The sequence below is a fragment of the Camelus ferus genome, chromosome 5 (assembly GCF_009834535.1).
Source record: "Camelus ferus isolate YT-003-E chromosome 5, BCGSAC_Cfer_1.0, whole genome shotgun sequence".
Lineage (NCBI taxonomy): Eukaryota > Metazoa > Chordata > Mammalia > Artiodactyla > Camelidae > Camelus > Camelus ferus.
This window is the reverse complement of record NC_045700.1, coordinates 75,771,477-75,798,171: the sequence shown is the minus strand read 5'-3', so window position 1 is coordinate 75,798,171 and position 26,695 is coordinate 75,771,477. Positions and strand designations below refer to the sequence as shown.

Here is a 26,695-nt window from a genome sequence, read left to right as displayed (position 1 = left end):
CTTCATAAACTCATTTATATGAATGTAATACCATAAATATTTCCTTCTTATAACAAGTAGTAACTGAATAAAGCTTTTATTTGTTTAATATCTAGAAGTTTTTGGAAAGTGCTCCTTTATTTAAATGTGTAAAATACAAAGCCACGTTGCAACTGCTTATGTTAATTGTCTTTTTGCCACCAGCTGTGGTGTTTTCTAACGGCTGTATCTGCCCCGCTGAGTTCGTGATAGTTGTGTGTCTGTCATAATGAAAGCGAGCATGAGAGCCAGAGAGATAGTGAGAAAAAGGGGTTGCACTCATGTGCACAGAGTTGAAGTGGTTCTTGCCCTTCTATGAGCAGTGAACTACCAACATCTGTACTAAATTAAGTTTTTCAACATATGACCATATCTTGAAATTTAAGATTTCATGGTCCGGAGTTCCTGAAAGATTTAAATGTTGATTTCTTTTTTTTTTTAATTGAAGTATAGTCAGTTACAATGTGTCAATTTCTGGTATACAGCATAATGTCCCAATCATGCATGTATATACACACATATACAAACATGTACATATATTCATTTTCATATTTTTTCATTAAATGTTATTACATGATAGCAAATGCTGATTTCTGAGTGAAGGTAAAAGTAGAACAATGAAGGAATTACTCTAATCCTGCCAATACTTTTACTTTTAGTGATTTTTTTATTCCACCAAATAGTCTGGTAATTAGGTATAATATTTATTATGATCCATTTAGAATAAAAGACAGTGTCAAGAAAGGAGCCAAGATTAGGATTTGTGGACAGAAATGAAAACGTTGGCAACAAAGTTGCCTTGTGATAATTTTTCTAATTCTTGAAGTTATTTTTACTCAGAAGGTGGCTGAAAATATCAAGTTTTACATAGCTACCTACTAATAAAGTCACATTGACATATGGAGTGGCATTACACTAATATTTATTTGACATATCTTGGACATTGATAATAAATAAATGTATTTTAATACAACCCTACTACATTTGAAATGTTTACAGTTGAGATCATTTTGATCCATTCTATATCTTTTAGACTTTGCTTAATCAAGACAAGTGAAAATTAGTAAAATCCTGTTGTCCTGTAATATTGCAATATTACATTGGATTACAATGTTTTATTTTGATTCAAGTACTTGTGCCACAAAATTTTAAAATGACAAAGCATAAATAGCTGATGCTTTATGCTGATCAAATTTTATTTTCCTATCCACAACCTACCTTACTGTAATTTAAATCTCATGAATGGTCAGTGTATGGGGTGTTAAATCATCTTAGTACCATCTATAAATCAATGACATTAAAGTTTATAATTCTAGTACTGTTTTCCCTCTCACATCTAATTGCCTCCTCAACATAGCTAGTTGAATTTTAGTGACAATCTCAATTTAATATGTCCAAAATCAAACTCTTATTTACCTACAAAACACAGTCTTCCCATGGTCATCCCTACTTTATCAAATATCAAAATTCACACACAGTATCTAAGCAAATCATTCAGATTCTTTCTCTAAAATACATCTAATGTGTGATGATTTTTCACCATCTTCATTGCTACTATCCTGATCTGAGCAACCATTATATTATACCTGTACTTTTCCTAACTGATCTCCATGCTTCCTTTTATCCCTCCCTAGCCTCTTCTCAACACAGAAGCCAGAATGATTCTTTCAAACATAAACTGGATTACATCACTTGTCTACTCAGTACTCCAATAGGTTTTCATTTTATTGGATTTAAATACAGGGCTTCTGTGATCGATGTCCCATTAACTTCCGTGACCTCAACACCTAGCACTCTTCTCCCTTGCTCTTAACCTGAGTCATTGATCTATCCCCTTGCTGTTCCTTGAACACATCAAACAATTGTTTATCCTCCATCCTCAGGTCATTGCAGATGTGGTTTTCTCAGACTAGTCAGGCCTTTTCCTTCATTGGTTATCATATGTCGAATATTTCTTCCTACCTGCCATCATTCCCTTTATCTCTGACCTTCCTTTATTTTACTGTATAACATTCACCATCACCTGATGAATAGTATATGCTTATTATATGCCTCTTCCCACTGGAACATAAGGTCCCAGAAAGGAGAGACCTTTTTTCTTTTTTTTTTTAAATGTTTAACCTAAGGACATGGAAAAGTGAAACACCATATACTATGTGCTCAATATACAGTAACCTGAAAAGAAATCTTTCTTATCAGCGTAAAAACATATTACACATTTCCCAACTTAAAAAAAATTATTTAACCTGAAAATTCCTTTCCTTACTGCTTTATTTATCTTTATCAGTTGAAAATAAAATTTCTAAAATACTGGTTATATTCACTGTTTCGATCTCCTTATAGCCAATACTCTTTAGTCAATGATCAGACTTCATCACACTGATCCTTTAAGCATTGTTTGATAACTTTGATTACCCACTCTTTCTTTTTTCACTTGTTTTCTGGGACAGAACCATCTCCACAGTTGCTGCCTATCACACTGGCCAGTTTTCAATCTCTTTTACTAGTTGTTTCTTCTCTTTCTGATGTGTAAGTATTGAAGTAAAGCAGTGTTTTATTTTCGTGATTTCCATTCTTTTTTTCTCTCTCTCTCTTTCTCTCCATATGTGTGTGTGTGAATATATATATATTTACTTCTTAAGTCATATCATCTTACCCTATGTCTTTAGAAATTATTTTAATGAAACTCTAAAATTTAAGTCCTAATTTCTCTTTTGAACTGTAGACATATACTCAACTGCCTATACTTCATCTTAACTTGTATGTCTAAATATTGAAAAGTTATTACATTTAAGTTTTAATTCTTTTTTTCCCAAACATGATATATCACAAGAAATCCCGTTCTCAACATTGAATATCTTTGCCCTTCCAGTTACTCAGGTCATAACTTTGGTGTTATCTTTAACATCTTAAATATATCCCCAAACAACTTCTTACCTCCACCACTAATGGCATCCTAGCCAAGCCACCATCATCTCAAATTTGTACTAGATCATTAGCATACTACCTGACCTTTCTCCTTCTTCTCTTGTCCTCACCCAGGTAACTCTCGTCATAGTACCAGAAGAATTCTTTTAAAACAGAAATAAGATCATATAATCCCCCAAGCTCCCAAACATTTCAATGACTCTGACCTAATATCCTATCAGTTTCCCACACATTCAATGTATTTCTGCCCCACTGGCCTTCTTGTCCTCTCTCAGCATGGAAAGCCTGAATACAATCAGGATACAAGTTTTGCTTTTCTTGTTTATCCATTTGGTACTAACCATCTTCCCTTAGACTTTCCAAGGTATACTCTCTCACTTCCTTTGTGCATCAGCTCATCTTTTACAGACGTTTACTCTCATCAACTTATTAAACAGATTTTTCTTTCCCTCTCTAACCCTTCTTGCTGTACAGATAATGAGTAATTTATTTTTCACTTCTGTAACAAGAACGTCAGCTTCAGGACCATATAAGTTTGTGTAGAACATAGTAAACCCTCAATAAACGTTTGTTACATGAGGAAAGGAGTGAAAGGATGGATAACTCAAAAGATACAACCTTGGCCAAAAACAAAGAACAAATGGTTAAAGTACTTCCAAAGTGTCATATATCTCCCAGAAAATAGCACACCCACTTTTAATACGATATATACATTTTTTCACAATAGTATGTACTTCTGTGTCTTTACATATACATGACCTCTTGACTTCTGAAACCACACCAGAAGAGTTGTGATGGTGGGAAGTGAGAAAATGAAACAGTATAGGACTATAACCAAATACGTTTTCCACTTATTTTAACAAGAACCTTTCATTTTTAAGTATCTTATTCTCAAGTTTCTAATTAAAGACTATTTCTTACAGATCACTTCTATTCTTATTTAAATGTGAGTTATACCAGCTAGATGGACAAACCATATTTTAATCAAAAAGATGTGACAAAGAGTAATAAGATATAATGTAGTAATCTAGAGAAAAATTAATCTGTACATTAGAAAATTTCCTCTCTATCATACAAGGGGAGTGTTTGAAAAATGACATAATTCATTATGGTTTATTGAGTACTTTGCAGAGAATGTAAGGAGCAAAAAAGTACATTAGGCTGTAAGTCAGAAAATAGTGACTAGTTCAAACTGAGTCACTAATTAGTTTTGTGACCTGTGGCAAGTCACTTAACCTCTATGGATCTCAATTTTCTTATCTGTATTATAAAAGTGTTGGATTCAATTATCTCTAAAATCCATTCTATGTCTGAAATTCTGTAAGAATTTGAAAAAAAGTCTCTGGGGACTCAAAGTGATAAATGCTATCCCTGTCTATTAAAAGGGAAAATATGAATTTATCAGATTGGTTTAGTTAACTTTAGACCTTAACCTCAAATTAAAAGTTTGAATAAATTGATTTGAAAAGTCTGAACAAATTGAATAGACATACTGAATAAAAACCAATTAGTCGATATGAGTATCAGTCCAATTTTGTTATGTGATGCAGTGATAACATAATAATAATAGAACAAAATACAAATTCTATCTATAATAAATAATTTCTTTATGAAATAGTTAAGAAGTCATCTACTGGGCTAAACTGACCTTGAATATAAAATGTATGGTGATATTTCTATAATATTCTTTCTCCCATCTTGCATTAAATAACTAATCCTGAAAATATAAATTGAGAATTACTTTTCTGTATCATCCTCCAGTTTCAGCATCAACCCCTAATCTTTCAAAATCCCCTGCTTTCTCTCATCATATCCCCTTCCTAACAGAACACACATCTTATTCACTTTATTTTCAGTGCCATTCTGAGGATACTTTTATGTCCTCAAGCTAGGAAAATGAATCTTAATAATAAAGGAAAATAAATGATACAGAAGAATTTTAAGAAAGGAAAAATACTAGTACTGATAATATTATTACTCAAAAGAAAATAAGGTTTTTGGTTCTACATACTATTTTCTAGAATGCCACATTCCTCTGTGGTAGTCACATGTGACTGTTCAGTTCCTGAAATGTAACTAAACTGAGTGATGTAAATGTAACATGTTCAGTGGATATCAATACTTGTATCCTGTTGTCAAGCTGTGGTTCAAAGCTCTTGAAATTTATTATTAAAAAAACCTGCCTTCTCTACCCAGCAGGCTCATAGTCTTACAGGCATTAGCCCACTGTGACCTCTTTTTCTACTTCATCCAAAACTGTCCTCGAGTCTAGTGTGGTAAGAGGGGTATGGAGGTATTCAGCAACAGTTCGTTTTCCTTGGAATAATTATAGAGAAGTCATTCTGAAATCATTTACATATTCATAAATTGAATGTTAGAGTAAAGCATGTGAACAGTTGAGTTAATTAAGCATCTCACTCCAATATACCTTGAAAAGAAACAATCTGTAGAGCATAAAATAGAAGATTATGGACAGATGAATAAATCTGAGTATTTGGTGAGGGGGATAAGTTTGACTCTCTTTCCTTGACATACTCTCTGCCACTGTTTGTTGAATGAGATATGGCTCTTTTACTGGGAAGTTCTAATTTAAAATTTTTCAAAAAAAAAAGATCCAAAAAACAAAAATGGTGTCTTCCTAAAGAAACTAATTTCTGAGCACCATAATGATGAAGGTAATGTCACCCCTCAGAAAAAAACCCCTGCATTTTTCATTTCAAGCTGTTCACTGGTAGAACTGAGATTAAAAGCTTTTGACTCACAGGAAATGCATCATTTGACCTAGCTAATTATTTTTATCCACTGTGAATGATATGCAGTATACATTAGAATATATATATGTATACACACACACATATATATATTTGGCTGCTCAGATTTTATTTTTCTTTCAATTATAATTTTACCTGTATTCCACTGAGCTGAGTTTGCAATTATGTATACCTGTTTTTTATTTATGTGCACATTTTCCTTGGTATTTCTCTGCTTATTTGTTCTTTTTTTTTCTTTTTAAAAGACAAGAATAGATAACATGTATCACTTTGAGTATCCAGAGACTTTTTTTTTATTAAATTATACTATTTCTGACATGAAATGGACTTAATAGATAATTGAATTCAACATTTTGATATTATAGATGAGACAATGAAGATCTAAAGAGGTTAAGCTGTAACACAGAAGGACAGATCTAACTCCATATTAAATCTGTTCCTTTAGCTCTAACCCTGTGCTCTGTTTCCTGGGCTTAGCCAGGCTGGTTCTGCACCTTTTGTAAAAGAATGTTGCCTATAGCCTGAAATATACAAAATAGCCCATTCTCAAGGCTCTGACCTTTAAGGGAGTAACACTTTTCTACTCATATAGAGAAAAAAAGCTGTAGAACAGAGAAAAACATTTGTCTTGTTGGAGGTTTACAGGAACATCATGACCTGACCCACATGGACAGCTGCAAGAACATAGGATTCAAACACCGAGAAGTTTGCAACAACCAACCACACTCCCTCTCCTTTTTAGTGTAAAAGAAGCCTGAATTCTGACTTGCATACGATGGTTCTCAAGGACTTTAGTCTGCCATCTTCTCAGTCTACTGGCCTTCTGAATAAAGTTGTTATTCCTTTCCCCAGCACCTCGTCTCCTGATTTATTGTCCTGTTGTGCTGCAAGCAGAAGCCAGCAGAACGAGTTTGGACTTGGTAACAAAGTAAATTGCCACAGGTCACAAAGTAATTAGTGTTCAAGTTTGAACCAGGTACTGTTTTTTGGCCTACATCACAAGCACATAGTCCCACTGGTTTTGCTTAAATGTACTTTTCAAACTGCTCTCCCCTTCATCATCAGTACTACTGCCACATGTCAGACCATAATATTCTCACATAAAGTTTTAATTAATTTCATCCTAAGAGATCTTCCCACCTTCATTTGCGCCATTTCATAGCAATTGACTATATTGAGGATATAATCCCTTCTCCTCCTTCTTATTCCCCAAAATTAGAATCTTAGATTAAGCAAAAACAGGACCAAAATCAGAAAAATCACATGAAAGTTGATATGTTTAGCTACATATTTTTAAATCCACTACGGAAATCTTCATCATAACAAAAGCAAAAGATGAATGACATAGTGAGTAAAAATGAATGCCGTGCATTTAGTATGTGACTGATAGCCTTCACTTACAAACAAGTCAAGGAAAGAAAAAAAAAAAAAAAAAAAGAACAGGTGGTAGGAAAAAATGAGAAAAACATGTTAAATAGATATCAAAGTGATGAGGATGTGAATGAAAGTCAATCCTTGTATTCTTTCCTTATCCTATAATCTTTATCTGGTTGGGTTCAGCTAATGTTTATGAAACCCAACTTACATTTCAGTGGAACGAGTACCAGAGAGGTTAAGTGACTTATTTAAAGTGAGCATGTTTTAGTCAGTTCCAGTTTCCAGAACAAAATGATCATCTAGGCCGGGCCAGTGTTTTGAGACATCTTTAGGTTAAAAGTGGTCAGTGAGCCTTAGATATTATAGAGATGTTGGTGATATATTTTTTTATGACACTAATCCTTGAAATGCATTGCCCCAAAGCGCTTCATTGGAGAGGAAGGTGAGATTGGGTGGAGGAAGCATATCAGCTTCTGGAAACTTCTAGGTCTGTTTTTCCTTGGCCTCTTGTTTTCAAACATATGACATAAAATTTTGCCCCTCTTTATAACCAGAAGCCATGGAAAGATTGATGATAGATATAGACAGATAGGTTCTTAAATACAAAACATTTTATACATTTGGTGGGGAAATCCTGCTGGCTGGGATAATATTAAATTCTTTCATTATATCTTCTGATTCCTTCTGATACCAAAATGTCTCTTCAAATTTTGAGAAACTAGTCCCTATGCTTTGGGAATTTTGAGAGGTCAGGAATTTAATAATCCATTGAAATCTGCCATTATTGAATCATTATATATTGTGTTTTTTTCTCACAATGATTCAGGCTAGAGTTTCCAGGTGACAACCATCCAAAAAAAAAAAAAAAGAAAAAAAGAAAGAAAGAAGTACATAAAGATTTGTTAAGAAAATTATTTGTTCTGACATTATACTCAGTCTTAATGATGTCATAAATTTTAACAAATGACACACTATGGATTTATCTGATTTTTAACATTCTTTTGGAATTGATTTCCATAGAGATTATTAATCCATACAATCAAATGATTTTACCTTACTTGCTATTAAATCTCATTCCCTTTCATATGGAAACAAAAAATTTGTCACATCTACTTTAGCTCAGAATCTGATAACACGTATCAACTCTGCCCTCTATTTACAGGGGCTCAGTGTCCATCATCCATATTGTGAATGCACTTATAAAATTAGTTTGGATGATATGAAAACAAAACAATATAAGTGAGAAAAAAATAAGAATAGAACTCTGAAGACAAATAGAAGCTTTTTTGATTTTTACAATAATAATTATTTTGAATAAACAAAATAAACCATAAAAATGTAGCTGACTTTGATGGAAAGAGAGAGATAATTCTCTCAATGACATTATTTAATACCTTATTTTAGAATTCTGTTCTTTGATTTTTCAAAAAATCATTTCTCATTTTAAAAGAATTTCTAAAAGGATGTAAAAGATCCTTTGATATATACTTGATTTTTTTCCAAAAAAAGAACATTGAAAAATGTCAAAAACTTTATATTTTCTCTAAAATTATACATATTACCTTAGGAAATTATTTCTAATCAATCCTAATTTCATTATACATAATAAAGCTTAAAACTTTAGAAACACTTCCTAAAATTAACTATCTTTAGGTAAGGTTTACAATTATTTGAGTTTTCAAAAGACAAGTTCTTAGCTATTAACATATCACATCTATTGAAGACATATAATTTATTCTACAATTCCAAATAATAATCCAAAAGGAAAAAAAATTCATATGATTTATATTCTCTATATTTTAATTCTCTATATACATCAAATATTTTAAAATTTAAACACATCATGAAATAGTAGTTTCATTTTATCAAATAAAATGCACATTCAATTTCATTACTAGATGGGCCAGCCACTAACTTAGTATTACCACTGACTCAGGCACTTGGAGAAAGTTTAATTTTCTCGTTATATTCTGGTTGACTCCTTCCTCATCTTCTTGCACACCTGGAGTATTATAATCTTGTAAATGCAAAATTACATTACATTCCCTCTTCTGTAACTCCTTCTCAATCAAAGCAAATACAATAGAAAGAGAGTAACCATCTCCCACGGTAACATCTCTCCAACAGTTTATCAGCTCACTGTGGTGTCATGCCTTCCAAAAATCTCAATGCAAGATATCTTTACAAATGGGTCCTGTAGATTCTTTACACCATGGAAATCATTAGCAAGGATAATTAACTGAGACTGTGGTGATGAATAGAGCCGCATTACTGATCAGTGTAATAAAGAACAGAAGCCACTAATTACAGATATAGAGCCTTGGAGCTACTGAGAAATGTAATTTAACTTTGCTGCCCAGATTCCACACAGACTAATATAAGTGCACAATTAAAACAATAAGGTTTTCCCACAGATAATGCTTTTGGGATCATTCCAGGTGTAAGAAAATGTGCCCATCTGCATGAAATGGCTTGTGATCTAGGAAGTACAATGCCTTAGGAAAAATGTTTTAAAAATTAAACCTACCCAAACGTTTTGTTAGGTACTCTCATCACAACTCTGGCCTACTATCACATAATTTGGTAATTTCTTTCACCTTTATTTGAGTATAGAAACAGCATATATATAATAAAACTCCGTAGAGTCACTTAGAATTGTCTGTTCCTTAGATAAAAGAAGGCATTTTTCAACTGCGGAGAAAGCAGTAGGTTGTAGAGCAGTATTTCCCAAAATTACTTGATGATAAGAATCACCTGAGGCCCTTGTTAAATTCAGATTCCTGGAAGGTACCCCGGGCGACCAAAATACGATCTCGAAGGTGTGGACCTAGGATAGTGATTTCAGTGGGAACTCTGGATGATTTTATCAACAGGCAAGATTGGGGCAGTAGAAAGAAACTGTGCTTCGTACTTTGATACTGGTTCTTTGAATCCTAAGTCTGCCATTTCATAGCTGTGTACCCAAGTGAGAGCCATTTCTTCTCTCTGAGTCTCAGATTCTTGATTTTTATAAAATGGAAATATATTATCAATACATGTATTAGAAATGTATATAAATTGCCTATTAGTGTGTTTGTACATAGTACACAGGCAGCAAATATCAGTTCCCTCCCACTTTCTTCTCACCTTTAAGGTTTTTTTAAAAATTCAGTAACTATATACAGTCTCACTAATAGTAAGGAAGCTATGAAAACATCTGCTTCACAATGTAAAACACCTCATAATATATGTGTATGTTTCAGACCTACTCGAAGGAAGAAGAGAAAATGCAAGAAGACAGTTTTCTATTATCCTGACTGGATACTGTGTCTGACAGCACCAAATGAACACATCTGCCTAGACAGTCCCTTTCTTCTGTCATGCTTAGAATTTGGCAGCTGATACATCTTCCAATTTTATGTCAAGGGAATTTTAACAAGAATCAGGGGTTTTCATCCATTTGTATAAAATAGTTTGTAATAAAATTCTACTAAGTACCGAAAGAAGTTTTCAGAAGATGTAAGGTAGCATTTACAAAGAGAAATTTTCATCATTAAAAAGTTATCATACATAATATCATCAATTATCCAAGTATTTAGAAACTGTTTCTCACTATTGTTCCTTGCAGGAACACAAGAAAACGTTTTGGAGTCTAGTACCATAATTTGGATTCAGACTCAAAGGGATAATAATAATTTAAAAATGCTTATCACTAAGTTAATTCTGTATGATTATTTTCTTGATTATAATTGATATGGTAGCCTCTCAAAATTTTGTCTATAAGAAGCCTGCTGGAAGAAAGTTTCCTCTTTGAAAAGGAAAATGAGGTCTTATTCCCCAAAAGTTCGGTCCTCATCCTCGACTGGTAATTATGTACCTGTTTACTTAACAAATATTTCTTGATGACACACATATAGGCCAATTGAGGAAAATGAAAATTAGTTTGACACAGAAGAGGTCACAAGGAACTTCAGTTCTACAAGTGTATATATATATATATACACGTTAGAAAGTAATAAGTATGATAGAAATAATAGAGCTGGGTAAAGGGGATCATGGGACTGCAGAAGAATACCATGTTAATGAAAATAATCAAGATAAGCTTCCATAGGATGGTCACATTTGAGGACAAATGTGGAAGAGGCGAGGGAAAGAACAATCAAAGCAGAGACAAGGGCTGAGGCAAGGACCCTCAGGTAAGAGCATGTTCAAGTGTGATATCAAATGAGTTACTAATGGAGATGAAACCTCCAAGTCCTGATGCATGCAAGGCACGACTACTGTGGTTCTGCATTAAATTTAATTTGTTAAAAGAGCTTTAGGCTTCCAGTCAAACCATAGATGTTCATGTGTCTTTTCAAATAAGTCTGTTACTCCTCTTCCACCCTGGAAAGGAATCCAGTTTTCAGCCATAAAAAAGCTATTCCTTCATGGACTATTTTTGAAGATGGAAAACATTAGAGTAAAAGAATAGGGCAGTCAAGGCATATCCTGAACCTTTGAAGCAACAAGTGTAGCAGGATTGGAAAACAGAGTATTCAGTTGCAATTGAACAGAAATGAGATCCCTTACCAGAGCCATTGATACTCCCCATATTGTTCTTTTCCATGCAAATCTTAAAATAACAAATAAACAGCAGACAAAACACAAATATTACAATTATTTTGCCTCCCTCCCAGACTCAATGATTAGTACAGGGTCAATTTTTAAAAAGATGAAAAGAATAGAAAGAATAATAAAAGATCGGGGGCTGTAAATACTACCACACCTAGGTATCTGAGGTAAAGTAATTGAACTGGACATAAAGCAAAGCTTTGAGCTTCCAAGAAGCTTGTAAATGGAAAGTTTTAGGTTCTATCATTCCCACAATAGAACCATAAGAATAAATAAGAGCATTTCCTGCTCTTAGCTTCAGCTCTTTTCTAAAAGTATCTTATTATTCTCCCATAGATAATTTCTGTCTATTAAAACAGGGAACATTACAGAGGAATGACAATATTTTATTGCTCTTCAAAGGCTAGGAAAAGTATTTTAAAAAGTTCAAATATGATAAATCAGTGCCTAGTATATAATAAATATTCAATAAATGTCAGCATCTTCTCAATGCCTTCATTTTCTTTACATGTTCTCATTTTGTATGTGCAACTAATCACACGATTATTTGGAGATTTCTATGAGGCTCTCCTTTGGGCATTAAAAAATGGGTTGAAATAACATTTGATAGAAATGTATTCTATAAGTGATTCTATGTTAATGTCAACAATGTACTGCTTCTGCCCCTAGACACAGAGATGCTATACCTCCCAGAGGCTCACTTATTACCATATCCAATTAGTTTGTTTAGCTTAATTAAATCTTTGGCAGTTTATTATTTGAAACCTCACATTTTAACTACACAACAGGAAATTTAGATGTACCTGTAGGAACATTGCAAAGCACAGCTTGAGAAGAATATGAGATCAACTAAGATAAAGACACCCATTAAAGAGTAAGGAGATTAAGAAGGCATAAAGCTAAGAGTAGTCAAGGCTTCAATAGTTCAGCGTCCCCACCCCACCCCCAAATAGTCCTTCATCCTGTCTGTGATAAGAATAAATGTTTAAATGAGTAATATTATTTCAAGCAGTCATTAATTGTAAAGAAAGCATTTGCATTTCAGTTATATGCAAAAAGGCGAAGCATCTTTTTAAATGCTCTTTCTTGCTCACTAATTGCTTTATGTGTTTAATAATTTTAATGTCTACAATGTAAAATAATAGTTTAGTCAAGAAGAAAGGAAATCATGCGAAAGGTAATAATATACTCGGGGTTAAGATTAGCAGTCAGAAATGCCTACTGTAAAGTCCTGAGTAGGTGCAGAGATGTATCAGAATGTTGACTGTACACTTTCTGGTAGTCAAAACAATCAGCATAAAATTCAGAGACATAGCCTCTATAAGATTAGGGAGGTAGGAAGGGCAGGGAGCCAGTGTTCAAAAGAGGTACACCTTCTACTGATACGGAAGCCTGAAAGCAATGTCTCCTTTGGAATACTGTAAAGAGGAAGCTGTTCCATACATTGACTGATGTCCTCAATAACACTGACACAAAAGGAAAGCTAACAAGTTTCTTATGATTGTTTCTTTAACGTCCAGACAAAAGCTGGTGGTAAATGCCTCAGTGCAATTCAGTGAAAGCAATTCTATCAGAGGGTAAGGCATTGCTATCCAAGTATATAGTTCCTTGGTGGTCTCAAATCCAGTTTTAGTCCATGGGGACCTAAGAGAAAATAACCTTTTTAGGTGTATAGAGTGCATTCATCATGATGGGAAGAATGTCTTTATTTCACTCTTTCAAAAGTCATGGGATTAAAAAAAATTTTTAAATGTAATTCCTCAAATTAAGTGCCAATAGAAGTAATACCATACTTCTGTAAAGTATGTCAAAGAGCAAGATGGTTTAATGATCAGTGTTCCAAAAAGGGAATCACCATGGGAAATTGCTATTTTGATTTTTTTTTTCTTCCTGAAGCCAAAGCAGTAGCTGCATTTTTATTTGGCCATATTCTCTATCAAGGTTCACTTTGAAAACGTCAACGGACGTGTTTGGAAAAAGAAAATATCTCTTATTTTCATTTCTTTCCACTTCAAGTCAGCATGTAAAAATGGCAACCTTTTTAATCCCAGGGAAAAGTACTTTTAGCCAAACGATGAAGGTGTTCTTTTTTTTCCAGGAATAAATTATAAGTAATGTGAAGGAACTGTTACAGATAATGCATTGGCACAGTGAGGACACAGTGAGGCATAAAAACAGAACAGGTAAAAATCGTCACAGTTCTCTACCAATTTAGACTTCATGCATTTAAGACATGACACATTAATGGAAGCCTTGAGGGCAACAGTAAAGTTAAATAATATACTCAGAGATAAAAAGATCTAATTTTTCCTTCTAATAACAATTACTCTACATTGTACTATAGAATATAAAATAGTAATAGATTGATTTAGGCTTCTGATATTTTATATAAAATATATTCCCATTGTAAAAATGCATTTTAGTTCCAATCTTTTTTTTCCCCCCAATATCAAGAAACCACTGATTTGGGAAAAAGTGGGAGACCAACATGAGAACCATACAACAGCTAATAGAGGTTTCCCTGGCAACCAGAATTTTCCATTCATCTTGTGGTTTCAGTGGTTTCATTATTCAAAATTCTACAGTGAAAAGTAGGGTAATGGAGAGGAGAAAACTGTCAAGTGTTATCTTTGAACTAAGGAATAACCTACTTTAAAATGTCCCTCAATTAGTTACAGATACCCTTTGTCCCTATATATTTTGATTTTTATTATTATTTTATCCTGTCAGAAAATCTTTGGAGAAAGAATTTCTTAGAGTAAGTTTTTAATCTAAAATTCTCAGATTTGCTTTTTATTGCTACCAGATCTACCTTTCAGATAATTTTTAATAGATTAATATGTAAAGTTTTAACAAGTTTATATATTCTTATATAAGACAGAAATTTCCTAGGATGGTATTAATATTGTATCATGGCACAACAGATTAGACAACATAAATCTGAATAAACCTATTATACATGAAGTAAACAGCCATAGATACAAAAATAATATTACTAGGCTTCTATATATATATTATCTGAAGTATTCTTTACACTTTATTAACAGAATTTCTGAATACTTAACTCCGTGTGTATTTTATATTAATATATATAAACCAAGATTAAACTAATTTCTGTAAATGCTAAAAGAATCTCATATGTTCAAATTTTAGATTTTACAACTAGTCTGAATTTCAGATTTTGAAATCCCCAAATCTTTGAAAATCAAAATGTTTTCTAACTCATGGCAAATCTGACATGAACTGATTATGATGCTGTATACACAGTCTTTATCAATCATGTTTATTTTGAATATTCATATATGTCACTGCCAAAAAGTATGTGTTCAACTAGATTTCTCAATGGATATAATATATGCAATTTATTACCTTTCTGAAATACAAAAAATTTTGACTTTTGTTCCCAAAGGACAGTGGACCTGGGTAGATAAATCACTGTGAACAAATAGATACATCAAATGGACAAGTTGAAAGTAAAATAAATAGAGTAATTGTTTTAACTCACTAAATAAAATAATAATTTATGAAACCATACTGATATAAACAAATACGCAGAGCTTTTCTGACAATAGGAAGCTAGCTCATATACATATCTATATCATAATATATTGTATTATATATATAGTATGCAGTTATAATACATGTAATATATAATGTACATAGTAATATATAATAAATGTATGTATAATAAAATATATACATATATGTACATATATAATTAGAAAATCACCAATGGTTGATAATACTAGTGAGTGAAAGTTTGATGAGCATCAAAATTTTTACATAGTTTCAGAATATCTCCTTATTATTTCCTAGACTGGTCACATAGTAAAATACAGTAAATGTACAGTGAAAAAACCTGGTAGACATCACCTTAACCGTATGATGAAATTTAACATCACCAATACTGAGACAAGCCAGAATCATTTTCCTCTTGACCTCATTTATTGAGAACAAAAGGAAAACATCATTCTTAGAGCATTCTGCCACATATGTATACAGTGGACTTAATCATGGAAAAAAAATCTTATAAGATAAACACATACTGAGGAATATTCTACAAAATAACTGATCTTTACTTCTCAAAAAAATCAAATGTTGTTCTATCTCATATAATTTTGACAGAAATGATCTGCAATGAGATTTATTCCAATCAAAAAGAAATAGTTGTGAATATTATCAAACATGAAAATATACATTACTATACATAAAATAGATAAACAACAAGGACCTGATGTATAGCACAAGGAACTATATTCCATTTCTTGTAATGAGCTGCAATCTGAAAAAAATCTGAAAAATTATATATATGTATTTATATGTATAACTGAATTGCTTTGCTGTACACCCGAAACTAACATTGTAAATTGACTACACTTCAATTAAAAAAAAAAATTAAAAAATACATGACAAAAATAAAAAAAATAATAAAGCAAATGAACTTTTGAAGGGAAATTATTTAATACAGGAAGTTCAAAAGTGCCTTTCATGGCCACTAATGGCTGGAAATGGTGGAAGAAAAAGAAGCAAATATGTGAACATAATGGAAGAAAAGGAGAGACAATACAGAAAAAGAACTACAGGCAATTATGGTGGGGGAACTAGAAGTCATTTAGAAATATTAAGTTCCAGATATCGAGGAAACAACTAGGTGAGTTATTGCAGTAGAGTATAAAACATAACTAGTTTTAGTCAACAGAAAAAAAAGTTTAAAATAGTTACATTTAAAAAGATTTAAATGACTCTTTAGGAATCAGAATGTATTAAATGTTGAAAGGTAAAGCAACTTTAAGTACAAAATGCATGTTTTATAAGAAACAGTTCTTTGAATAGCTTGATGATTCAAAGAATCCACACTTGGGTCTCAAACACATTTTCCCGATAAGAGGCTTCATTTGTGAATGATTTTGCAATGTAACTGTCATGTTACCTTTGTTTATAAATAAACAAATAAATAAAGCATGAAAGAATGAAGGAGAAATTTTATTATGCAATGAAATATACATATATGTTATTAGTTATTACTTCTATATTTTTTGTCATTAATGTTATGAGCATCCACTAAGCCAGAACTTGAGGCTAAAACTCTTTTGTCTCCCAGAACCTTCTCATTAAATCAGTCATTTGGACAGGGTTTTTCTTCTTTTTATTCATTGCTATAAACTTTACATTCAACACATTCTTAGTTCAAAATTTTATAATTTATCTAGTGGATTAATTCCTTATTTTCTAAATTTCTGGACTCCAGCCCTGCTTGATTCTTATTAATTCATCAATTCATCATCCACATTCCTGAAAGTCTTGTTTTTTCTTAAAAAACAAAACAAAACATGTACTGATGTCCTCCCATTGCAGAAATTTATTTAGTGGCTTCTCATTGCATGTGGGATAAGATTCAAATTCATTATTGTTGCCTATAGTTTTGAAAAAAGTGCCAAAATAGTTTTTAAAAAAATTAAAATTCAGATGTTTGAAGATTTAGTTTTCTTATAAGCCTTATATTCATCCATGACCACTGAACAGATTTATATACTATTACAAATAATAATAATGATGTTATGTTAATAATTATTATTAATATCATTATTATAGTTATTCATCTTGGTTTCAGTAGAGGATGCCATTTCTATTAAAAAAAATATAATGGGAAAAAAGCCACCAGATGGGGAACTGTGCTACTGGTAGTGGTCTGTCTTTTGATCTGAGTGTTGGTTATATACGTCAGCTCAGTTTGGGAAAAGTCATCAAGAGTAAATTATGATCTTTGCAATTTTTGGTATGTATACAATACTCTAAAAATGTTAACAACTGTTTGATATTTAGGGAAAATGTACACTAAAGAGATGGGAAAGAGGAGGGGGGAAATACATGTGCTCATATTAATAAATAATCCCATGGAAGATCTAAATTTTCCATGTATGATTGTTAAATTAAAATTTTCTTGATGATTATCATGAGGTTCTTATATTAGCACTCAAATTACATACATAATATATAATCTTAATATAGCTATTTTCTAATCAAGAGCATAAACCTTCCAAATATTGCATTTCACATCTTTATAGGTGAATTAATTTTTCTGATTTTCTGGTCAAATCGTGTCCTTCAGTATAGAAATAGATACTGCATTTATCCATATTTATTTAGGTCTTTCCTCAGCCCTACTGCCAACCCACGTGTGTCTTATTCTTAGCTCAGTGAGCTGGCACTAGTTTTGCACCTCAGGATGTTTACTCTGGCTAATTTAGCTACTGATCTTCTAATGTCTGGTGTTTGGCAGTTAAGTCTCAGTTGGAGTTTCCAACGAACAGCAGTTAGAATTTAGTTCCTGAAACTCTTGTTTTACAGTCTTAGTACCTTCCCTTCTAGTGCATGAAGACAATTGCTCCTAGGGATACCTGAACCTGAAATGAACTGAAAATATTTTACAGATTTTCAACTTGCCAGCAGTAGAAGAAAAATTCATACCAATCCCAGCACTCTGAACAGCTGTTGCTATAAGGTGATGCTGCTAAAGAATCCCAAAATAGAACAAGGCAAATAACATCCCTGCGAGGGCTCTACTACGTTTTGGAGATACCCAGCTGGAAATTTAATTGTAATTTAAACAGAGCATACAGAAACAGCTTTCCTGCATCTATTCACCATACTTTCATTGAATTGGATAATTTAATCAATAAGTCACAATACCTCTACTGTGGTGTTATGTAGAATTCTGGGAGCAGAGAAATTTGATTTTTTGCTGCCTATTAATTCCATCTTCTTGCATTGCATTCCTCTTGGATTTACGTAATATATCCCCCATTCCAATCAACTCTTTAAACACATGCAATTTATTTTCTGTTCTTTGTGTTAGCACTCTACATCCAAAGACCACCAGGAACACACATGGGTTTATTCTTGTTTGCAACATTAAAGGACATGCACGTGGAGAAATGTGGGGCATCTTGGTAAGGTGTGTTAGAGTTCTCCGGAGAAACAGAAGCAAAAGAATACACACACACACACACACACACACACACACACACAGAGGTATGGCCTGCCTTTTGAAAGTTTGCCTTATGCCATTTTACTTTTATGAAAGACCTACATGAGTACCTGTTTTTGCTAATCCGAAAGAAATCTGAAGAAGATTTTCACTTCTAGGGAAAAAAAATTGCTTCTTTGCTTTAGGCCATTTCAACATAACAAAAGTTTTCATAAGAACACTTTACTTTCAGAGAGAATGGGAAAGAGGGAGAGAGAAGGGAGGTATTTATTATAGGATTTGGCTCATGTAATTTTGAGGCGAAGTCCTGCAATCTGCCATCTGCAAGCTGGAGAACCAGAAAAGCCAGAGGTGTAATTCAGTTCAAGTTTAAAGATCTGAGAAACAGGGGTGGGGGTGGGGAGGTGAGTGGTCGATGACTATAGACAGGAGAGGATGTCCCAGCTCAAGCAGAAGGAAGAACAAATTCATTCTTCCTCGGCCTTTTTATTCTACCTGAGCCCTCAGGAGGTTGGCTGATGCCCACCCACATTTGCAGGGGTCATCTGCTTTGTTCAGTTCACTAATTTAAATGCTAATCTCTTCCAGAAACACCCTCACAGACACAACCAGAAACAATGTTTCACCAGCTATCTGGGCATCCCTTAGCTTAGTCAAGTTGACACTTACACTAACCATCACGGATGGTAATGAAAACAGCGTATTACACAATTTAGGCTTTGGTTGAGTTTGGAGGAGGGTTTAAGGAAGTGGAACTTGGCACTGGATTGTCTACTATCAGCAGCTGGGAGCAATTCTATGCTAGAATATCTCAAAACATCTTATCTATGGGGAGTATGCACTAGAGTGAGGCTAATCCTGTAATTATTTAAGAAACAGCAGTTGCTCATAATAACCAGGGAAGGGTTATATTTGTGATGCTGTGGGCACTGCCTCATCAATGCTCAGGCCTGATTACAGAATGGTCTTGTTTTGTCTTTATCCATAACAATCACAGAATGGTCTTATCTGATTTTGAGGTTCTGTGAAAAAGTTTATGTTCAATGGGAGACTCGAAAACCTAGCTGTAACTGCCAAGTCAGCTTGGAGCAACACCAAAGCATGTGGCTAAAAGTATCAGGCCACGTCCTGTATATCAGGGGCTAGCCCCTTCGGAATTGTTTCTATTAAAGAATGTTAATAGAATGTCATGTAGTAAAGTATAAAGTGTAAAAAGAAAATCATAAGCAATTTTGAGTATTCCTCATAGAGGTATTTTTTCATGGGTTCATTCCTCTATTTATTTATTTTGGGAAGTTAAGGCAGCATTTATTCAATTTCCTTGCAATCATATGATCTAAAGCATATGTGGTGGTTATATGGCCAGGACATGGTTTCTTTTAAGGGCCTTCTATAATTAGATTTCAGTTCAGAAATGCATCATATTTGGTGCAAATTTGAGAGAACTTACTTCTGACCTGAGCTCTTATGCATGATAAATACATCTTTACTTCATCAACACTTGATCACCTTCAATCACTGTTTCAGTGGCAGGGCATAGCCAGTTTTAGCTGCTGCTCTGAAAGTCACTTGTTTTAATGTGGTCTGGCTACGTAAAGTAACTGTGGGTCGTGGTGGTCTCCTTGCTCTCCTCAGGCTGTGCTCTGAGTGATCAGTGTGATACTCTGGCCAGCTCCAGTGCAAGCTGATGCAACTGTATATTTTCCACCTCCACATCTTAATTCACGAACCAGGGGTGCAATAATTCTTGATCCAGTTCCTCCCAGTGGCTGATCCCAAATAATGCCTCGTCCTTGTACGTTGGTTCTACCTGGGTCGAGATCCAAGCTCTTCTCAGCTGCTAAGTTCCAGGGGCCAAAATCTTCATTCACCTCTACCAAATCCATGTCTTCAAGACTCAATCTTGTTTTCTTTAGTGCCTCATTGGTAGCAGGGACAAGACCAATATTATCTACAATAGATAGATCACATCTAGATACAAAATAGCCCACGATTCTTGCCAGTGTGAAATTATGCCTTTAACAGCATCTTCACTAGCTATGAAAGCATCAGATACGCTTGGTACATTCCTTGCAATGTCGGCCCTTCTTCCTTGAAAACTGGAGGAAGTTTATTTAGCTGCTCCAGGCTTGTTTGGGACCAAGCCTGCTCATTACTTGCATTGCTTGTTTCCCTTCTTCATCTTTACCTGAATTCGTACCATCTCATTATTAAAGTGACCAGCATCATTAGCAGCTTTCCATCTCTGCTGTGACAACAGGATGGATTTGTTACATTTTTTTCTGCTTATTTTATGTTTTGCAGCAAAATTCTCTGCAGTAATTCCCATGGGGGAGTTGGACATGCTGATCTATTCATGCTGCTCACAAACCTTCCAAACTTGGTTCTAAATGCTCGTTTCTGAACAGCAGGGAGCCATGGTTTTGGCTCCTCCACACAAGACAACTTCAGCATCTTTAACACACATTTTCTAACATCCATTCACAATGGAATGGAAACCAGAGCCACAGAGCCAATTAACAGTGAGAGCTGAGGTCTCTTTTGGGATTCCCACAGCAAACTGGCATGCCTTGCCAAATATGCAGCACCCGAAGAACTATTTGCCAGTTTAGTATACAGGATACAACTCAGGAACAGACAGATAAAAGAGATGCACAGGGCAAGGTATGGGGAGGAAGGGTGTGCAGCTTCCATGTCCTCTGGGCATGCCACCTGTCCCAGCGCTTTCATTTGCTCACCAGCCTGAAGCTCTGATTTGTTGATTCTTCATTTATAACAGAAAGACTTGCAAAACAATGGAATTCATGTTTAATAGTAGAATTCTTGTTAATCAAATTCTGGAGAGGATAGTATCATTTGATGCAACGGGCAATTATAGGTAGAAGTTTTAATCTGCCTCTAAAATCTTGGCAAATATAAGGTTAGTCTCCTGTCCTCTTAGTATTTGCACTTAGGATTTTCTTTATATTCAGTTTCTAAACTAGAGGATTCTAAATTAGAGGAATTGAAGACACATGTTTAAAGTATTCTATCCTCAAAATATAATTTTCAGTGCCATCACTACATTATAGTAAAAGAAGTTCTATGTTTTATGTTGAATTCATAATACTTCTATGGTATATAGTAAGAACCATCTTATCTTACTTCACTGGAACAATTATCTGTAAGTTAACTGAGAAAGTAGGTTAAAGTAGGAACCATAAACAAATAAAAATGTACATATACCTTAAACATTTTATTTCAAGTTAAAACATATGCAGGTACTTTATGATGTAAGGACAAAAGCCTTTTCTCTCAGGCTTAGTTTGAGATTGATTTGTGTTCCACCTTTTACATAAAAGACATCCTAAGGCCTCCTCCACAATATCTAGCAATGGTTTCATTGGGTAAAGTAAGAAGTGCAGAAGGTGTGGAGCAGAAGAGAGACATGCCAGCCACAGTTATTCAGTCGGGGAACTGGAAGCTTCAGTTAATTTCAAAGATTATTCACATGAAGACATATTAAGAAAGCTTCTCTATGTTCTATAACTGAAGATACAATCCCCTTCATTCATAAGTCCCCTTTTATATAGTATCTGCTAAGTCATAATTATTTTCAAGTATTCTATAGCCTTATGCCAGAACCTTCATGCTTATTCATTAGATAGGAGGGGTTTGTTTTGTTTCTGTTGTTGTTTGTTCCTTTTTACCTATATATCCTTATATATATATATATCCTTTTCTTACTTAAGATACTACTACAAAGTAGGAAGTTCGGGAAATTAAAAATAAAAAGCAGAATTCTCAACAGGAGTTTCACTTAGTTGGCTAGAATATGTTTATAACTAATCTTTTAAAATACATACTTGTAGAAATAAAATTTGTAGACAATAATGTTTATTTTATATATATGTGTGTGTGTGTGTGTGTGTGTGTGTGTATTTATATATTTCTGCCACAAATCCAAATGATACATTGACATTGATCCTACTTGTTAGCCATGCTGTCAGTCAAAACAGATATCACTGCTCTCTAATGGCATTTGGCAGAAGTAAATGGAGATTAGGGGATAGAGAGATCAGTTCAGGCCTCCAAACAAATCTGTGCAGCTTTCAAGTCCAGCCAATCAGTGACACCTGCATGTGGTAATCATTCTCCTTGGTTACCAGTGCTGGCAGAAACTAGAGACCTGTTTTTCAAGCTAGAGCAAAATTAACTAAATATAAATGTGAAAATCCTCTTCATTGTAAAATGTTCATCTTCTTTTAAGGAAAAAAGAAGAAACAGAGCTGTTTTATTCATATTTTCAATTATTTTGCAGTAAAGTTGGTTAAGCTTGAACACGCCAATGAAGGATGATCATGGTGGGGGTGTTATCTTCTGGGATCGATGATAAGAATTCAAACTGGAGTCCAGTATCCAGCATGGGGCTTTAAACTGCTGCGCTGGTGCCCATGACACCAGTCTCCTTTTTAGTTACTTGTTAGAGCTGTGTGAACCTTTCATCATGTGAAACTTGCCAACCTCAGGAATATTTTATGAGTTACCAGTTTTGCAACTTTTGTAGATTACATTCAAACATCACTTTTACAGGCAGGCAGACTGTAAAATGTTTCTCCAAAGATTAAAAAAAAAGTATATAAAAAGAATGAAAACTAGTAGCATTCTCCCATTGTTTCCCAGCAAACTTTTGTTTTCTGTAACTTGAAATAAAGTCAGGCTCCTACTTAGGGGTCAGTAGACCATCCTTCTGAGGTTATCATTCTCAAATGAATCTCTCTCCAGGAAAGCAAAAGCAAAATAGGTTGTAAACTTCTTCCATTTTTTATTTAGGTGTTTAAATACCATTCTTAGGTAAAATAAGATATTACTTAATTTAGTGTTTTTCTTTCACCTCTTGTTCAACTAATTACCCCATTTACTCTTTTAACAAATTCTCATCTCAATATGTAATATTTATGTAACAGATGATGAAATATGCCAAAGTTTTTTTTTTAACAAAGTTCAAACAGCTTATTAAAAAACCACACTATTCTTTTCCCAAATGTGCACAGTAGAACTTTGCTATTTTTAGCCAGAAATAACACCTGTGGAAACCCAGAAGGCATTATGGATAGCTCGATGTTAGATCTGGTGCATAGGACAAGCTAAACTTTTGTGAAAATTTGACCTGCTCAGAAAGATTACAACTGATTTTGGGGGCGGATTTTTGGGATCTATACAAATGGCTTTGCTAATGGAGAAAAAGAGAAAAACTAGTAACTAGGGAACACTTAGTACATTTCAAGGTCTCAGTGTCAAAGATATTTTTATTCACTACCTTATATCCATTCTGCTTCTAGACATTATTTGAGGCCAGTTTTAAAGTCCCCATGGGAATCTGACCTTGGATTCTTCCAGAAGAGGAGCATGCATGAACCAAATCAGATAACATATTGAATGGTGTATTTCCAGAGTCCATCTATTCAGAATGAAAGTCAGAAAATTTGGAGGATTTATAAGAAATATTTCTTTTCTCTCCTGAACTAGGAATTTAGGAGCTGCAGCCATCTTGCTACCAGAGGGTCTGAAGATAATTTTGTTCCTATTCACTGGAAACAAAGTCAAGATAAGGTCAGAGAGAAACGAAGACCTAGAATATTGTTTAAGCCACGGTGTCAAGCTTGATCAGAAGTCACTCTTATCTGTGGGCTTTTCAACGAATCCAGCACTGCCTGTGAAGCCACAGCACAGCCGACTGCACCATACTTGTAAAAGAGCTGGCCAGCAGAAGCAACATGATCCAACACTTCCCACTCCACACACACCAGCAAACGTGAGCTCTCCCAGCTGGCCTCTGTTAGGGCACATAGCATGTTGTCAGCCTGTTGTTCTTGAAAGGGAAGTGTTACGTGTTTTATCTAGAAGAAGATGGAAAGAGAAAAATGAGTGGTTGCTGCTCATCTTTCAGATGTAATAACGGGCAAAAGTGAGGACGTGATTCACTGCAACACGTCTCACACGCGACGAGGTAAGATGGTGGCTTAAACTGAGTGAAACCATGGCTTAAACCAGAAATAAAGCTGAAGGCCCACCCAACCTATCCAACTTATTTTGAAACAATTATTAGTAATAGTAATTCTCTTAAAAAAGGACAAAAATGGGGAAAAAAAGCCTGAGCCAGACCATATGTCAGGATAATAAGCATAAATCAGGACTGTCCCACAGCAGACATCATCAACAAAACAAAAAAGACAACCTACTGAATGGGATAAAATACTTGCTAATGAAATGACCAATAAGGGGTTTAATATTTAAAATATATAAACAGCTCATACAACTCAAAATAAAAAAAAAAACTCAATTAAAAAATGGGCAGAAGACCTGAATAGACCTTTTTTCCAAAGAAGACATACAGATGGCCAATAGGCACATGCAAATATGTTCCACACTATTAATTATCTGAGAAATGAAACTTAAAACCAGAATGAGATATCAACTTACACCAGTCAGAAAGGCTATCATCAAAAACACCACAAATAACAAATTTGTCAAGAACGTGGAGAACTCATACACTGTTGGTGGGAATGTAAACTGGTGCAGCCACTGTAGAAAACAGTATGGCAGTTTCTTAAAAAAAAAACTAAAAATAGAATTACCATATGACCCAGCAATTCCACTCCTGGGTATATATCAGAAAAAAACAAAAACAAAAACAAAAATCAAAAACATTAATTTGAAAAGATATATATACCGTAGTGTTCACAACAGCATTATTTACAATCACCAAGATATGGAAGCAACCTAAGTGTCCATCAAGAGATGAATGGAAAAAGAAGATATGGTACACACACACACACACATACACACACACACAATGAAATACTACTTAACCATAAGTCAAATGAAATATTTCCATCAGTAGTAACATGGATGGATTTGGAGGGTATTATGCCAAGTGAAATAAATCAGAGAAAGACAAATACTGTACAATAGCACATATATGGAATCTGAAAAAGTAAAACAAACTGGTGAATATAACAAAAAGGAAACAGACTCATGGATATAGAGAACAAACTAGTGGATACCAGCAGAGAGGGGAGAAGGGGGAGGGCAAGATAGGGGTAGGGGATTATGAGGTAAAAACTATAATGTATAAAATAAGCTCCAAGGATAGATTGCACAACACAGGGAATATAGCCAAAATTTTATAATAACTACAAATGGAGTATGACCTTTAAATATTGTGAATCACTCTATTGTACACCCGTAACTTACATAATATTATATATTAACTGTAACTTAATAAAAAGAAAAAACAGGACTGTCCTGGGAAACCCAAGACATACTAAAGGTCTAGCTATAAGGAATGACAAAACTCATGGGTGTGGTATGCATAGTAACCTGTGAGCTTTGGCTAATATGTAATGAAAACACGACTTTATTGATTCACTTAGTCAACATTCCTCTGTAGACTATCACGTAGCACTACGACAGATCTTAATAGTAAAAAGATAACCAGAATAAAATTTCTTACCCTAAAATAAAATGCATTCCTCAGTGAAGAAGGCATGTTTGGAGACAGTTATGACATGAATATTACAAGTAAAGTACAGGCAGGATAGAATAAACTCTCAGATTGAGTACTTAGCTCTGCTTGCGGGGGTGGGGTGGGAGAGAAAGTAACCAGAAAAGCTTAAAGAAGGTGTGAAATTTGATCTGCATAACAGTGGAATGATAGGTATTTAGCAAGTAACTAAGAAAAGAGTTTAGTCTTAAGGGAATAAAAGACATGGAATCATGAAGTTTAAAAGGCTTAATAACTTTAGGTTATTTTTGTTATGAAAATATTAAATCTTTCTAAGCCTTATTTTCACCAGAGTGAAATGACTAAGAATGATACTGAGAGAAATTTTAGTGAATAAATATAGCACATCTTTTCAGAATCCATTCCTTAGTAGTTTTTCAGCAAATTCACTGGCACCCTAGGATTTCTGAGATCTCAATAAATTTACAAAAGCTAGTTTTTATAAGTGAATTTAATAAAATATTTCTTATTTTC

At 34.0% G+C, this 26,695-nt stretch overlaps 1 pseudogene; it reads right to left on the bottom strand.

Annotated features, from left to right (window-relative positions):
• Nucleotides 1-20,113: 20,113 nt before the first annotated feature.
• On the bottom strand, nucleotides 20,114-21,405 carry LOC102508591 (annotated as a pseudogene).
• Between the last annotated feature and the right edge of the window lie 5,290 nt (nucleotides 21,406-26,695).